Below are 18,805 nucleotides of genomic sequence, written 5' to 3'. Positions count from 1 at the left end.
TTTGGATATGGAAATATCTTATGCTCTCATTCTTCTTCGAGAACGTACCTGGGTTATGTCCCAAAGTATCTGCCTTCATCAGTAGCCCGTGAGGTCCACGGATGGGCAGATGGGTTGACTTGATGAAATGCCTTGGAGGCGAGGACGTGCCTACGATGACTTTTGATGATGAGTTTTTCGCCTGGTGGGACCAACAGATCATTGCAGTCGATGACTACCCGTATGCTGGTATGGATTTCCAAGGAGATCCAGGCTTAGTGTTGCCACAAAACAGAGCATGGGGAGACATAGGTAACAATGTTTTAATTTTTTGTAAATTTTTAAGATTTTTTGAATTTTTTAATATGAAATGAACTTAGAAATATTTTTGATGAGACAAAATACTGACAAAATGACCATGTTCTAGATGTGGGTCCAGTGAGACCAGATGGATTTTCGAGGCACAGGCGTCGTGGAAGAGGTGCCGAAGAGGCAGCAGCTGAGACAGAGAGAGTCCTATATGCAGTTCAAAGAAACTTGGTGAGACTGACTCACCAGGTACCTATGATAGCCATAGAGGATCTACTTGAGGAGATGCAGCGCCGCGTGGTAGGGGTACCACAGGACTGGGTCTGCATACTTCGGCATGTAGCCAATGCAGTAGTTAAATTTTTAGCCGCTCATCCTGAGCTGGGTCGATAGACAGACCAATGTATGACTAGACATGATTATGGGCATGAACCCAAATTTTGAGGGCATTTCATCCCAATTTTGTATATTATTTTTTGAACACTTTATCTATATACATGCAATTTTATGATATATATATAGATTCAAATTTTTTTGATGTTGTTTAATTTGATGAATGATTAATATGCCAATCTAATGCTTGATTAGCAATAGAGTCTGCTAATGAATTCTCAGATCGTGGAATGTGAACATATGTAATATAAATAAATGATCGTTGCAACATTCTCACTCTCAAAAATTGGCGATATAAATAAGGATCACGAACCCGATAAATGTTATTTAATTGTGACACCACCAGCTGTGAGTCTAGATAAACTATCAACAAATCAATCCCATAAGAAATTGCTTCAGATAGTAAATTAATAATGGTAGTATATTCGGCAATGTTATTCGAAGCAGGGCCAATACATACTCCCCTTGACACCATCAACTAGCCAGATGGATAATAAATCACCCAAGCCATGGAAGCAAGATTCTGAGTGTGTTGAATAGCACCATCAGTGAGCCTAAAATATATCGAATCATCCATCAATACCTGCCAAAGCAGATCAAAAAATGTCAATATCACAAAATTCCAGACAAATATGTACAAAAATACACTATATAAAAACAAGCAATTTCTCAGCCAGAACCTAAGCAAAATACTTCTTAAGGTAGAGCCCATTTTGGGGCTCCGCCAACTTGTTCCCTTTAAAATCTATTAATTCATAGGTCCCTTTTCCCAAAAATCTCTTGACTACAAAGGGACCATACCATATAGACTTGAATTTGCCTGCCCCCAGGGCGTCTTTGTCTTGGTCATAGACTAAGACAAGGTCGCCTTCAGAAAAAACCCGAGGACAGACAGCTTGATCATACTGACTTTTAACCCTCTTCTTATGGGCTTCATTTATTATGGTGGCATCTTGATGCTGCTCATCAAGATGTTCCAAATGAACGAGGCGTTCTTCGAAGCTAGACATTTCTGGAAGAAGTTCTACAGCTAGCTTAAGGGACAGAATTTCACATTCGATAGGAAAAATAGAGTCCAACACATAAATTAATTGAAAAGGAGTAAAATCGGTGGCAATCTTCACCGAGGTTTGGTACGCCCAGAGTGACAGGAACAACATGATGTGCCAATTGGATCGATTTTTTTCAATTGTCCTTTGCAAGATAGTCTTAAGGGACTTATTCACAACTTCGACTTGCCCATTTGCCTGAGTATAATATGGAGACGAATGCTCCTGCTGCAAGCCCAACTTGAGAGCCAATTCAGTCATCAGTTGATTCTGGAAGTGACTGCCATGGTCAGTGACAATCTCTCTTGGGATACCAAATCGTGAAATAACATGGTTGAAGAGAAACAAGGCTACTGTTTCACTATCGTTTTTGTAAGTAGGCATGGCCTCATCCCACTTCGTAAAGTAGTCTACAGCCACAATGATGTACTTTTGATTCACCACTGAAGGCAGATTACAAGTAGTGAAGTCAATGCCCCACTTCGTAAATAGATCGACAGTGATAACAGGAAAAAGTGGAGCCGGATGCACGCGCATTTTCTGAGTATAGATTTGACAAGGGTGGAAACGTTTGACTACTTCAATACAATCTTTGAAAATTGAAGGACAAAGGTAGCCTACATGCAAAATTTTTTGGGCTGTTGCAAGCCCCGATAGATGACTTCCATAAGCTCCACTATGGCAATCATTAAGTACAAACTCCGCTTCTTCCAAATTTAAGCAATGCCTAAGGATTGAGTTAACCCCTCTGCGATATAATGTATCACCAATGATAACATGGTTTTTGGCAAGGTGACTTAACTTTCGACGATCATCTTTGGAGAAAGCAGGTGGGAACTTTGAAGTCTGGAGATATATAATGATATCTCCGTACCAGGTATCTTGTGAACAAATGAGGAATAAATGTTCATCGGGGAAATTTCCCTCATAAACAATGGCTTCCTCACAAGGGAGCTCTGAAATTAATTCCACAAAAACCAATGACTTCTTAATTTTGGCTGACAAGAACTCGAGATAGAATTCTTGCAAAATGACAATCCATCGATTATATTTGCCCCCAATCACTCGCCTACTAAGGACAAACTAAAAAGGATTGACAGCCGCTAAGACAAACGTTTTGCACAGTAGAATGTAATGATGAAGCCGCTGGACAACATGGACAACTTCCAAGGCCAATTTCTCGATAGGAGAATAGCGTAGCTCAGGTCCTACTAAGCCTCAACTCAAGTAGTAGATTACATGCTCACTGAGAGCATCATCCTCCTGAACCAGAACCATACCGATGGTTGATTCTGCCGCAGCGAGATACAAAAGGAAATCTCTACCATAATCTGGTGGAATCAACAATAGAGCAGAGATTAATGCCTATTTCAAATCATTAAAAGATCATTGCATGAATTCATCCCATAAAAATGGAACTCCTTTCTTAAATGCATAAATCCTTTGGTAATCTCGGCGTAATTTTCTATAAATCTTCTCAAGAAATTTTCCTTTCCTTGGAGACTTTGAAGTTGACAAATGGAAGACGGGGGAGGCAACTGAATTATTGCCTCAACCTTGAAAGGATCAACTCGAATCCCTTCATTCGATACGATGAATCCTAACAGCCGACCAGATGTGACCGCAAAAACACACTTATTCAGATTCAACCAGATTTTATAAAAACGACATCTCTCAAAAACTAACCGAAGGTGGCTGGGATGATCAATTCTCTTTCGAGAATGAGCAGCTAAGTCATCCAAGTATGCTTCGATAACATGTTTGATTTCATGGAAAGAATAAGACATCGCTTGCTGAAAAGTAGCTCCAACATTTTTAAGACCAAAAGTCATCTTCTTGTATGCAAACGCGCCCCAGGGACAAATAAAGGTTGTCTTGTGCTGGTCCTCTGGACAGATAGTAATTTGATTGTAGCCAGAGAATCTGTCCGCGAATGAAAAAATTTCAATATCCACACATTCATCAGTAATTTGATCAATAAAAGGTGTGGGGTAATTGTCTTTTGGACAAGCTTTATTCAAATCCCTAAAGTCGATACATACTCAGATCGTTCCTTGCTTTTTATCTACTAGGACTGGATTGGAAACCCACTCAGTTAGAGGAACGGGGTATATGAAACCCACCTTAAGCAGCTTTTCAACTTTAGCTTTAATAGCTACCGCTTTCCGAGGATTAACCAGTCGAAGTTTCTGACGAATAGGTTTGGCATTTTCATATGTCTTGATCTCATGCTAGACTATAGATGGATCAATTCCAGGCATTTCCTCATAAGACCAAGTGAACACATCTCGAAACTCTTTAAAGAGGTCGGTGTAAATTTGAATTTCTTCAGGGGAACAATTGGCTCCGATGAAGACATTTTCTATAACGTTAAGATTCCTAGAGATGTTTATAGGTACAGTTCTTGAGATAATTGACATATTACCTTCGGTAGATAATTGTGCTGGAGCCAAAGGGTTTGAAACTGTACAAACATCACTAGTAAGTATATTGGAGAACCTAGATTCAACTTCATGCAATGGAGGAAGAAAATATGAACAATGATGTAAATCTTTTCATGGTCGATCCACACCCATCATTGCCTCCAAAATTGCTTCTTCAGATGGTAAAACTATATCCAAGCAATCCAAAGCTGAAGTAGAGTCGAAGGTCCAAGCTAGAGCCACATCTTCATATAACTCCTCTTGTGAAAAAGGAGTGGGATGGTTGTCTGTAGAGTTAACAATGGATTGATAGCTAAGTTCTACTACAGACATGGGAAATGCCATTCCACCAACCTCCCCTCCATCTAATGTGGTGGTAGATGAAGATAAGGTCCAAGGGTCCAAAAAATAATGAGTTTGAAAGAACTCTTTCCGTGAAGGTCCCCTAGACGATGAAATTGCATTCATTCTAGTTGTAGGAGTAGGAAGGTCAAATATACCCATTAACGAAGAGTACATCCCAACTCCTAAATTGTCAATAGGTTGATGGGGATTATCCACCAATGGAACGGTAGAATCCAAAGTTGTGTGGCAGTCACTTGGAGAATAATATAACTAATCAATTTTAACAATCATCCCCTCATGAGGAAAACAGAGGATGCAGAATAAGGATGAAACTATGGCATCCATCTCATAAATCCAATTCCTACCTAAGAGGAGGTTATAATCCAGGTTGGCATCAACGATTTCCACCTCAATGTTTACAACCTTTCCCCCAACACATATAGGAAAGGTCAAGATAATCTTGTGTGGCTTATGAGAATGTCCATCAAATGTTGTCAAGAGATTCGGTGAAGGTGTTGTAGCATTTTTTTGGTTTTGATAAGTTAGAATAAAATAGTCAAAAAATAAATATGATATTTTGAAAAAAATGTTAAGTTAGGATATGGACATAACAAAATTGAATAAAATGTTTGGAAAATATCTTGCTGATGATGTCCATATCAAAGAAAATGTTAGGTTAGATGTCCTAAAAAACCAAGGCAAAAAGAAAATGTTAGGTTAGAAAGAAAAGAAAACAAATAAACTTTGAAAGTGAGCAAGTCTAAATGCCACTACTATTTTTCTGCAAAATAATGGTTGTGTGCAGCTTGTCATAAATGCCACAACCCATGACAGTCAAACTATTTAATATTCACTGCTTCATGCTTTAAATTTGATGTTATAGTTAGAGAATAAAGATCTGGCCAAACTGTTTAATCTTGGCAGATCAGTAGTTAGGTCGAAAATAATAAGGTGCTCATCAATTTAATCTGAGCCCTTGGATGTTATAAGGTTAGAATTAGATAGTTTGCTTTTATAAAAAGAAAGGAAAAGGGTTTTCTAGCTTAAATGCACCCATTAAGTGAAGAAAAAATAATAGGATAAGAAAATGGTAAGTAGAAGAAAGGTTGCAGAAATTTGATGATTGATTGGACAAAATGTACATTTATCATGTTTTACCATATTTTTTTTTTCCTCTGGAAAAATCCGTAAAGTTTTCATTAATATGAAAAGATTACATATGTAGATGCTATTACGCATATGCCATGATCACTGTGGATCTGTACATTTTCAAAAAAATTACATTGTTCATTTGTCTGATATAAACACTTGTGCATTCCTACTTTGTCTGTAGATAGATTTGTTGCCTTTCAGCAACCATCAGTTGTACCAAAAAAATTCTGTTCAAAAACTGTAGTCTGTGAAAACTGCTGCCGATTTGATAAATTATGTATGGGGTAGACCCGCAGTTGGATAACCCGGGCCTATATAGGGCCGATGGTAGAATTTTCGTTCCTGCTGGTCCAAAATTTCAGTGATCTCCCAAGTGCCACGATCCATCAGCGCGGCCTCCTTTGACAATTTGTCAGCTTCCATATTATGCTCCCTGTAAATGTGAGCAACAGAGATATGAGTAAAAGCCCCTTTGAACTGTCGAACTTCATCCATAATAACTCTGAGTGTGTGCATGTGACATGTAGAAATCTCATTGAACCAATTTGTAATGATCTGTGAGTCCCCATATATGTTGATGCTAGTGCAATGATGACTAAGAGAAAAATGCAGGAGGTGACGTAATGTGATTAGCTCAGCATAATTATTTGTTCCAGCTCCCAAGCCTGCTTTGATATGGAAGGAGTGATTTGAGTTTAAGTGTAGAATGAATCCTCCCCCACAGCTTTGAGCATTTGCAGCTCCATCGAAATATGCCCATGGAGTGCTTAGATCAATGTTTGGTGGAGGGTTTGGTCGACGGGCTTTTGAGGGGGGCGGGTCAGGTAGCTCCTTGTATGCTGTGATAATGCCCGCTTCAATGAGCGGCCATCGAGGGACCTTATCATCAAAGATCAGGCTGTTCCTGAATTTCCATACAATCCAGTTTACAATAATAGGGAGGTTTGCTGCCTTCGTTCCTTTGTGCCTCTTATCCCAATCGATCCAAGCATTGATTGGGTTGGGACCTCCCCAGTCCCCATTGAAAGGAATGAAAGGCTTTATGTTGGTCCAAATTTGTTGAACAGCAGTGCAGTGCAGAAATAGATGAGCAGTGGATTCGATTTACAGAGTGTACATCTCGTCGGACCATGAAATGCTCGTCGCATTAGATAGTCACCCGTGGGCACCTTGTTCCGCAGGACACACCAGGAAAATAGCTTTGACCGGGGAGAGGCTGCGAGCTTCCAAATTTTCCGCCACCAACTGTCAAGAACCTCGGGCTTTTTCTGGATGATAAGATGTGTGTATCCCTCCTTTGGTGTGTACATTCCGCTGTCAGGTTGAAACCATATCAGTTCGTCTGGACCCTCAGTGATTCTGATATGGGATTCAGTCAGGGCAGCACAATAATCTTGCCAGGTCGTGTGCCATCTCGCTGGGAGGTTGAGTTGGAGAGCAGTCTTCCAGGCCTGGTGAAAAATGTCTGAGAGGTCCTGATCCGCAATCTGTGCAATTACTTTGATGTCATGTGTAGATAGGAAGTCGACCAGGTCCTGTGGCAATATGTGTCTCCCCCCACTACCATTCCAAGGATCTAGACCAACTCGTGCTCTGTCCCCACTTTTTATTCTCCAAACAATGTTGTTCCTGATGAGAGGCAGAGCATGAAGCACGGCCTTCCAGATGGATGATATCCCTACTTTGCTCCAAGATGGCAGTCTGAGCCAGTCCAAAATATTTCGGGGCCAAATGTATTTGTGATAAACAATGGAGGTCCAAAGACTGTGTGAAGTCATCAGGGTCCAGCCCATCTTGGCTGCCAGAGCACGGGCAAAAGTGGGAAGGTCCTTTAAGCCCCAACCACCCCATTTCTTTGGGAGGGCAATCGAATTCCATCTAACCCAAGCGAAAGTGCGCTTTTCTTTGTTGCCAGCCCAAAGGTATCTGTTACAAAGACGTTGAAGCCTGGATAAAATGTTTCGAGGGATCCAAGCGAGCGCCATCCAAAAAACCGGTGTAGCTTCCAGCACTGATTTGATCAAGGTTAATCTACCGGCTCTGGATAGATATCTAAAGCTCCAGCAAGTGATCCTTTTCTCCACTTTTGCTACCAGCCACACCCAATCCGCAATCTTCTGAGAGGTGGGTTTGAGCCAGAAACCCAGATATTTTAGCCCCCTATCCAAAGGATGGGTGGAGAAAGGGAAAGCCTGGCTTGCAGCAAATGATTCATTTACTGATGTGCCAACCAAAGTGATAGAATATTTTGTCCGATTAACCTCCATCCCTGTTGCTTGTGCAAAGAGCTTTAGAATTCTGTTGAAGGTGGAGGTGTCCTGTATGCTACCATCAAGCATGATGAGCATCATGTTTTACCATATGTTTCTATGTCCAGGAGGAAATTACAAAAAGAAAATAAAGGTCTACAAGATAAATTAATTAACTTCCCTCATCCTCATTCATCCCTATATATACTAATTTCCCCTTCCCCCCTTCATACAGTTCATATTCATTCATTTTTCATAAAAAACCCCTTTTCCTAAGGTTAAAATCCCTTTTGCCTAGGAAAAGTGAAAGCCCCATGCTAAATCCCCTTTTACCCAAAAACCCACAAAAAGTTGTTTAGCTTAAGTATTGATGCATATATGTAAAAAGCAATTAAAAAGCTTTATACTTAGTGTATTTCCCCTTTTCGCTCATTTTTCATATTAACACTAACCTATAGTATTAAACCCCTAAAAGTTCCTTTTCCCGTATATATTAACTCCCTTTATTAAAATGCCCCAAAACCATAAGTTTTATAATAAAACTATGTATTTAATAAAACATCGCATTGGTGGATCACAAGCCTTTCAACATGCATACACTCTCCCCACATTGCGATATGCGATTGCGATAGACCCGGACCCGCATTTTCCCTCATCGCAAGTGCTAGCTAAAGAAATAACCCTCTGCCATTGCAATCTCCGATTGCGATGGACCCAAACCCAATGCAATATATTTCGTATTTCATTCCCATTTCGCATCTGCCTCCATCACAAAAGCATTTCCCCCCGCCATTGCGATCTCTGATATGCGACGGGAACCCAAACCCGACGCAGTATTAACCATGATATATTTCCGCGTCACGTCTAGCCCCTATCGCATTCCTTTGTGATGGACCTTCCTCCACTAAACTATGATTGCGATATGCGATGGGAGCCTGAACCCGATGCCATTTATCTGCCCGGATTCATATTATTTCAAGTCCGCCATATTTGTTTTGCAAAGGATTTCTTTGTTAAAATGTTTTTATGGTTTAAACATAAAACAATGCTAATCTCAGTTTTAACCCATAAATAAAGCCATTGCCGCCATAATTAATCATTGGGACCCTCCGCACTGCTCTTTTGCTCCACCACTATCTGATCTAAGGAATTCAAATCCAACGACCCTTAGCAATTTTGGGTTGGCTCTCTGTACGAGCATTACCTGCCCAAAAAGCGGTATTCCACTGACCTCTCCTTGCTACGTGTCAAGTTCAGATTATATCGGGTGACCCTTCCCAAAACCACCCACGCCCCATAAAGCGGTTCGATGAAAACCAAAACCACCTCCTGCATAACGACAAAATTACCACTGTTCACTTTGCCCCATATTTCAAAAATAAAGTCATTTTTCAGTTTAAACGCAAAAATCACCATTTTTCCTTTGTTTCGCCTATTTTCACAGTAAACCCTCCATAAACCTCTGTTACCAATAAAGCCATTATTTTACCTTCCGATATGCTCTGGACTCCTTCCAAAACCCTTTCAATCTCAATAAAGCCATTGACAACCTTCTCTATCACCTCTATTTTCTTAACAATTTCTTTGTTTTGCAGGTAAGACTTATGTTCGAGGTAAAGATCATATCAAATTATTTTACCATGTGACATACAATCTAAAAGGATTTACTATTGAAAAACACTATAAAATCCTGAAATGCACAGTAAAGGTAAAAATAACATAGTAAAGGTTACTCAGCAGGGTCAAAGGATATTCATAGAGTTTAAAGAGAATCAGATGAAATATCAAATGAAGAAATTAACCAGCGTAATGGATACAAACAATCAAGCAGCTTAAAGGGGCAAAATATCAGACAACAAAGCCATCACAACCTGAATAAAAGGGACAACAAGAAGCAGTTCAATAGCTACCCCTATCTTCTTGTATGAAGATCTTTCCTCTCATAGAATAAATCTTAATCAATTTTAGGATATTTTCTTAGTTTCATCACTGTATAAATAACTCTCTTTTCGAGTTGTTATGGGTTCATTATTCATTGCTTGTAAAGTATTGATTGTTCATTCTACTTTAAACTTGGTTGGACCTTTGAAGGAAAATTTTGTAGACACTTGATGTACTCAGTCTTTCTGGAACCTTAATACAAAGCAGAGGATTTTGAATTTGGTTTTACACAGTTTGTGTTATCCTGTAAGTTTTTCCAGTTATCAATCATTATGTCTTTCTTCATATTCTTATGACTTATAGAGATATCTAGGTAGGAATAATTGTGTCTCAATTAATTCCTATAAGCTCCTGAAGTGATCATCTATTAAGAGAATGGATTAATGAACTGTCTGTTTAGCTAATCCCCTCTAATCAATAAATCATCAGCATCTTATGTAAGCTTAAGTATATTTCCTTGAATCTTTGGAACGTAGTTTAGAAGGTTTTCACACTTATGATTGTTCTGTTTTACAGTCTGGAAACTGTGATAATCATATTATTTTCTGTCTTCTTCTCACCACTATTTTGATCTATATCACTGTGTAAAGCTTTATAGCAGCCCTTTGCTGAAATATTAATATTATCCAAAGGATTAAGTATTTCAATTCTACATTTGTCTTCCTAAACTAAAACCAAAAACCCCAAAACAATTATTTTAGATGCTCTGGCATTGGTAGCTGACCTACTACTATCTCAGAGGTACAACAGAAGGAACAACTAAACGTGATCCAATGGCCTTCCAACATGACATAGACATTACGCATGTGGAAGCTCCCTCACCTATAATTGTCCGAAACATATTGGTTTTTCAGTAACTGGTCTTTATCTGGAAATCCATATGGTGAGGAAGTCTCTTTTTGACATTCAGCATATCAAAAGTGAGAACTAAAGAATTATTTCGATCTACTACACCGATTGCTGAAAGAAAAGCACTTCTCTGAGCAGGACACAACTGGAGTACCTTCAAAGCAGACATAGCACAAGGAATTTGAGCGAGATCTTCTACAATTGAGTAGTTCTAGGCTGCCCTAGCATTAGGAATAATAGGCGAGTGCTTCGCGGAACCTTTCGGTATCTGAGGTATATACTCAGCAAAGGGTCGCTCAATATGAAGTGGGTCTGTGGTTTCGGGAACAGATTTATCCTTAGATGTTTCCGTTTCACCATAATCGCATGATTGCATGGCAACATCGACATGAGAGTTCATCATATAAACATTTGAGGAATTTTCCCCTTCCTGGTTGCCCCTTGCAGAGGTACCAGTGTTCGAATTTGTGCCAGCAAGTAATTGTTGCCATTGGGGAAAAGGGTTAGTCAGAACAACTTGGGAGCTAGAGGACCCTTGCTACACTAATAAGCGTTGAGCATCTTGTATCTTAGGGCAGAGGTGAGTCAAATGATCTCCATTGCATAACTTGCATGGTAACTTAACCTTTTTCTTGGAGTCTTTTCTACCCTCACCGACACCATTTCCGAGTTTGTTTGCATTGCCTTTCCCTTATTGGTTCTTCTTTTTACCTCGTCCCTTCCTCTTCCCATCGAATTGTTGATTTCCTTTGGGGTTAGAGACCTGTAAGGTGTAGGTGTAGACGGTGCTTCCTGGTTAGAAGAAGTAGTTTGTAGAGACAAGTGCTACAATTGATTCAAAAGGTTCACCATATTCGCGTTAATTGATCCAACTATACCATCGGCGTGAGGGCCTTGCTTCAGTTTGGCTAAATCAACCTTAGATCTAGGAGCATCAGGTAGGATTTTCTGAAGAGTCCCAGACTGAGAATATATTAGTTCTAATTGCTGGGCTCGAAAAATAGCCTGCTCTTCTGAATAAACACCGAAAAGAGAAACTTCCTTTGAGATCTTAGGTTCTAATGATTTGAGAAACCATTCGAGAAGGAACTCTGGTGGAATTTTGGCTTTGATAAGCCTCTTTCTCCTTCTCCATTCTTGGATGTGATCTGAAATGTGAGTTGTGGTGTCTTGCTGAAAGTTATCCAGAAGTTCATTTCTGGCTTCATAGCGAACAAGCAACTGAAAATGGTTCAAGAAGATATTAGCCAAATCAATGAAAGAAGTATAGGTGCCCCCTGGCAACTCTATATACCATTTGGCTGCATTTCCGGTTAGGGTGCGCTGAAATAACCTCAACTTGATCGAATCATCTATCAGGGAGTTGGATGTCCTCCATAAGTGAAACATGGTCACATGGTCTCCCAGGTCTTCACCACTCTTCCCTTCAAACTTTGGAATATCCGAGGGAAGTTTAGTTGGGACTGAAGGCCAAGCCGAATTTTACCTAATTGGATCATTCGTCAATTTAGTTAAGTCTGGAAAATTAAGCGTGGCCAGAAAAGGAAGTCGTGGGGGACCTTGGGAATTCCATCCAGAGTGGGCGGGGTTCCCAAAGGTCTGAAAAGAATGACCTAGATTTTGAAAGGCACCAGGTTGCCCGAAGTAACTCGTAGAGCCTGCTGAACCAAAAGGTGGTCCTTGTGGTCCAGCAAAATTCGGAGTTTGACCAACTCCTGCCGAAAATCCTCCGTAACCAGTGAAGTTACCCCCTAACAAAGTATTGAAAGGAGCTGACAACCCCTGATAAGGGTTCCATGTGTTAGAAAAGGGTGGAAAACTCTGAAACGAATTAACTGAAGAATACAACACATTCCCTTATTGGCCGAAAAATCTATTCCCAGCTCCTGTCCCACTAACCATAGGGTTTGTCCAACATTGGAAGGGGTTACTACCTTGACTTGTAAAAGGAAAAGTCATTGACCCTACTGTCAGATTGGAATGTGGTATATGACCACTTCCAAATGGGAAACCCTGAAAAGAATCCAATCCACTCATCATGGATGTAGAGGCGGTCGATGGTATGTTCAAAGGAACTGAAGGAATACCTTGAGACGACATTCCAAAAGGGAAAAATCCAAAACTGGATGCAGTAGCTTGAAAACTTCCACTCATTGACGGAATGGAAGTTGATCCAAATATAGTCATGCTGCGAGTACTAGAAGGGATGGAAATAGTTTCTCCCCCTTGTACAAATATGGGAGCCTGCATGCTCGCAACACTCATCGTAGATGCCATGCTTCCAACAATGGTCATCAAAGGAATAGATGTATGTAAACATGGGCTCGAAGGCCTATGGGTCGGAGTTCCAACGTATAACAAAATGTCTGGATGGTCAAGAGGGAGAGGAGAAGTTGGAGCCGCAACCAACTCTGAAAGCTCTTCTACTGCGATATTATCTTCCAACTGGAAGAGTACTCGAGAAAGAACTGGTGTGTTAATCTCTAACTCTGTACTAGTACCAGGTCTATCTTGTGAACTAATGTCCCCAAGCAGAGGATCAATCTCCGATGCACCTGTTACCCCTAGTTGAAAACCACTGGCAGAATCACTCCTACGCCTTTTAGGAGAAGGCTCCCGACTTGTAGGTGATAGCCCACGAAGTATCCTAGACTGTCGAGATGGTCGATCAACCACTTTGAATTATTTAAAAGATTTACTTAAAGACTCAAAAAATTATAAAGCTAGGCCGACTAGGAGCAAAGAACACTCACTAAAATGTCCCTAAAGATATCAGCAATCAAACAACTCTCAAGTATTTCCACTCTGGGTGATTAGGACTAGACACCAAAATACGAGAAAGTTAATAACAAGGGCTTTCCGAAAATAGACTGGGGTAATTACGCCCCAGGCCTACTAGCGACGGTATCAAAGGTAGTTACGCTGACCTCCAGACAACAACCTTTGCCGGTGCAAGCCCCCAAGCTTTGCAAGGGTGCACTCTAGAAGTATTGTTGAACGTGATACAATGTCAACCTGAGGTGCCATGAGATTCCCCTCTGCAGCCACTTGTGTGGTTCCTAGGATAGGCAACTATGGTCACCAACTCGTATTAGAAGCCGGGCGAAATAGTCGTGAGGTAGGCTTCGACAAGTAAGAGAGGGGGTATCTCTCGTCCTTATCTTCACTAACCCTCGTGCTTTAATCCTAGTCATGGAGCTTTCCCAGTCTCCCTAACGCTACTAGATTTCGCTCATTAATCAAACTTCTATGTTTTGTAATTTAGAGCGGCCTTGGAGAGTTAATGCTCCTCTCGTCTAATCCAAGGCCCTAATAAACCTAAACTTGTTGGTGTATTCTGATGAAAATACAAAAGTTCTATTTTATTTTAATTAAGCGCTTGATTTTAATAGTTGTTCTTTTAATTCAAGGGTATAGATGGAAGTGAAACCAATGGTGTTTGTATGACGCAAAAGAAATCAATGAAAAGCTAACTACATGAATGCAATCATTTGTTCTTCGATGAAAAGAGATCTCTACGTGGGTTCTACGAAACTTCTATAAAGTAAAATACTTTTTCTTCTCTTTTCTTGAAACATAGTTCACACACGCAAAAACTAAAAAGACTATGAATGCTTTAACAATGAAAACTACCCTAATGCAAGGTATAATGAAGATGCAAGATCCTAAATCACTCTAAAAAATGAAAGCCATTGTTTATAACTATCAATGAGCCAACTTAATTATTGAAGAGGATACAAATTTTGAACACAAAATTCTCCCCAAACAAGAAGGACAAATTGCAAAAGATCGCAATTCACTTTCAAAAACCAAAATAAACCAAAATCAAACTTGGCAAAAGAAAACAAAAATAATGTTTTTTGAGATCTTTTCTTTTTCAAGAAACAACCAAAACAACTTTTTGAAATTACTCAAAATGCTACTAAAACTCAAAGATCAAATAAAGAGCACAAGGAGCCTTTACAAGTTACAAACTCCGAAATGAACGAAAACTTGAGCAGAAAGGCTTAAAACTTGTACTAAATGACCCAAACAACAACAAAGAGCTTGACAAACTAACCAAGAAGCCAAGAAAGAAATACTTTCAAATTTGTCAAAAAATACTTTCAAAAAGAAAGAAAAGCTATAAGGCCACAAAACGAAGAAAGCAAAGAAAGTAGATCAAAAACTGAGCCTGACACTGAGACCGAAAACAATCACCTATTCTGGAGGACCAAAACAATCAAGAACTTCTGAATGAAGCCTTGTGTGCCAAAACACCAATTAAAAACTCTCTCAAAAAGCAAACCTAGGCCAAATCGTTTCAATGAGGAAGAGACTTCGAAAAACTAAGCTTGCAGAATAATGAAATTCTTTAGATAGAAATTGACCACTCAGAGACTAAACAGACCAGGAAAAAAATATTTTCTGGTAGAGAGATTTGAAAAAACAATGCAAAAATTGGTATACACGACTATGTTGAAGCACAGAGGTGTGTACACATGCTTCTAATATAGGAAACTCACGTATACACGGGTTCACTTCACATAAACAAGCATGTGTACGCTACTGTAAATAGAGTAAAAGGCATATACAAATATTTGAAAGAAAAGTAAAAAAACAAAGCCAGATAAAAAATATCAGACTTAAGGTCTGAGACTCTAGTAGAACAAATAAGATTATAACAACAAGCAAACCAAAGACTGAGCCCTGATTGACACTGAACAACCCAAACTAGGAATAACAAAATTGTTATCCCCAGTGGAGTCATCAATTCTGTTACGGGAATAAGTACCCTATGGCTTTGGGTTAGAACCCAAACAGAGCAGAAGCAAACTACAACAAGAAACACTTATACAACTCAAGCAAAATTCTTATATAAACAAACTACGTAAGAGAAACCATACCTGGATTTCCTTCGTTCGAGTAGGTCCCGTAGGGTTCAGACCCTCTGCAACTCCCAATGTTCTTCAAACCTGAAAATCATCCAATTTGAACATACATAACAGTATATAAGTAAATCATATTCACAAAATTTGACTTTATATCATATAAGAAAATGATTGATCATACATCAAAACAACATTCATATATGAATTACAACATAATTTGATGCATAAACAAAGTTAATTTTGGAAACAAGACAACATTTATTTTATTGCAGTAAGCTATAAATAACACGGAGAGAATTCACTTGAGTTTGCTTCTTCCGGCTCCAAGCGGAACCATCCTCCGGATTCGTCCTATCCTAACCTTCAACAATATTCTTCCATAACCAACACCATGATATCTCAATCAAGAGGGAGAATATCTATAATCAAGGAAATAAGGGTTTCCTGAAGCTTGGGGAAGTGCATGAGGCACATGGATTCATCAGACTTAGTCAGGGATAATCTTAGTATAATAAATCTATCTCTTCTCCTCCTTTAGGCCTTCCCATAGAAGTCTATTTATACTTCTCCCAGTTAGTTTTTTAGCTGGGAAATAGTTGGGAACGAGTTGGGCCACGGGCAATAGGAGGTAATCAATAGGTAAAACCCGTGAACTACGCCCATAATTAAGGAAATTTAATTTTTTTAAGTGTTTTAACACATATACGCAGGTTGGGTATTGACTAACCCGCATGTACACGCTTTTATCTCAGGGAAAAGTAGCATAGAGGGAATAAAACATTATTTTTAATATATTTGTACCAAGTCTGGAAGGAGGGGTTTCCCTAGGGCATAAACCAAGCATCACAAATACCAAGGGTGATAAATAGTGTTATAACACTTAGTTTGGGAGATATCACAGTTCGCTACCCTAGCAGTGTGAAAGCATATCAGCCCCTGGTTAGGGCTGCGCGGAAGTCAATTGTAACATTTCGCGAAGGTACTGAAGGGTAGAGTAGAGGGATAAGAAACTTGTGCAAAGAAAGGTATAGTTGGAATAAAATGACATCACATCCATCTCAAGGGTGCAGAAACTTGGTTCCAGCATCCTCCCATACTGCTTCGGGTGAGACTTCAATCCGCGCTCCATGAGTTGATGCCAAAAGGGCCAGTAGTGTAGGGATTTGTTTGGCTAACTAATGTTGAACCTGGGTCAGGCCCCCATAAGCCAACAAGATGTGGGATCAATTGTGTGAAACAATTGATTAAATTTCCATCCCAACAAGAAGATAGCACAACAGTTTTGAAGGAACAATCATCAACAACTTCCTACCTAATAGGGACACATCATTGATCAGTTTTCTTTTCCTATTTTCTTTCAGGCTATTTTTGTAATCAATTTAGGATTTTTTTTTCACTATCCAAAATAGTATAAATAACTCTCTTCTACGAGTTATTAAAGGTGGTACCTTTCCATAATAAAATTTGTAAAGCATTGATGTACAACCTCTTTCTAGATCACAGATAATAAACCAAAGAATTCTAAATTTGATATCATACAATCTTGTTTTCTTCTGTAAGTCTTTCCTGTGTTCCAATCATTCTGTTAATTCTGCATATGTTTATGTTTTATAGAGATATCAGGTGAGAATAAATGTGTTACAGTTATTCTTAAAATTCCTTCTAAAGTTATTATTATAAAGAGATTGAGATATTGGACTGTTTGTGTGAAAGGCTCCCTCTAATCATAAAATTTTCAGTGTCTTATGAAATTTTAAGCATATTTTGTTTAACTTCCGAACATTGGTAAAAGGTTTTCCCACTTATGATGATTTATCTTTCTATTTGAAATTTAAAGTAATCATATCTTCTTACTATTCTTTTTTCACATCAAATCAACTTGAATCACTGTGTGAAGTTAAATAGCAGCCCTTTGGTTATTTATTAGTACTATCTAAAAGGTTAAATACAACATTCTTATAATTTGTTTTATATATTGGTCCTCCATAAAACCCAAAACCCAAAACCCCAAAACAAATATCTTAGATGCTCTTACATGATCAAATGACCATTATCATCTCAGAGGTACAACAATATGTAATTTACAATTTTATGACTATTATATGAGATCTATGGATTTCTTCATCATGTGAACAAAGTTGTAATGCTAATTAGTTGTCACTTTAATTGGTATATCCTAGATGGAGGTGATGACTCAAAAATTTAAGTGTGTGAATTGAAGTTGTAGAATTAATGTGTTAGGAATCAAAGGAAACAAAGTTGTAGAAGTAAAAATGTTGTAAGAACTCAATTTAGACTAATGGCACTCAAGAAACTACACTATGTGGTAAAGAAAAAAATGTTATGCTATTGTTTGCAGAAAATTAAAACAATCATTTTAGCAAAACTAAAATAAAGAAAGATGTGATTCTATAGTCAATCCTATAGTAGTGACAACTTCTTCAATTCCTCTTCATTCGCTTGACCATGCTAAATTGACTAACTAAAATGTTCTGCAAATAACTTATATGAAATCTTAAATAATAATGCAAAAATATTACTCATGTCCATTTTACAAGAAATTGTATATTTCTATATGTTATCACCAAAAAAATGATCATCTAGCCTAATTTACTAGATGGCTCGAACTACACCATGTAAAGACAATTTTACCATAGTAAATTTCTGTCACTGTGAGAAATTACTTAATAAACCACCTTTGTTAAGTAATTTATAGTTAAACCCATGAAGAATAATTAAATAAATCATTATTTATTTCATTTTCTTCTAGGAATAATTAATTAAGCCATTGTTTTATTATTATTCCTTGTCATTTTTGACCCAATCTTGCAAAATAAACTGACAAATCATTAATTATCTTATTTTACTATAAGAATAATTAATTAATCACTAATTAATTATTATTCTTTGTCAAATTTGACTAAATCCCTTAGGAATAATTAAATAATTCATTTATTTTATTATTCCTTAACTAATTCCTTGAGATGATAAATAAATAATTTATTTATGTATTATTTCTAAACAAAACTTTAAATACTTTTTCTCTCCTAAACAAATACAATAAAATATTCCAAGTGGTTATTCCAAGAATGGGAACAATAATATTTTATTATTGCTCATTATTTGATGATAACTCAATATTTTGTTATAAATAGAAGGGTTTTCCATTCGTTATTCACTTTTGATTATTTTCACTATTGCACTCACTATTGTAACACTGATTATTCTCATTGTCGCACACCATA

The sequence above is a fragment of the Pinus tabuliformis genome, chromosome 2_2, assembly GCF_031772625.1.
Source record: "Pinus tabuliformis cultivar Carrire ecotype Pingquan chromosome 2_2, CPIR1, whole genome shotgun sequence".
Taxonomy (NCBI): Eukaryota; Viridiplantae; Streptophyta; class Pinopsida; order Pinales; family Pinaceae; genus Pinus; species Pinus tabuliformis.
The sequence above is the reverse complement of the archived record's forward strand: the minus strand, read 5'-3'. Positions refer to the sequence as shown.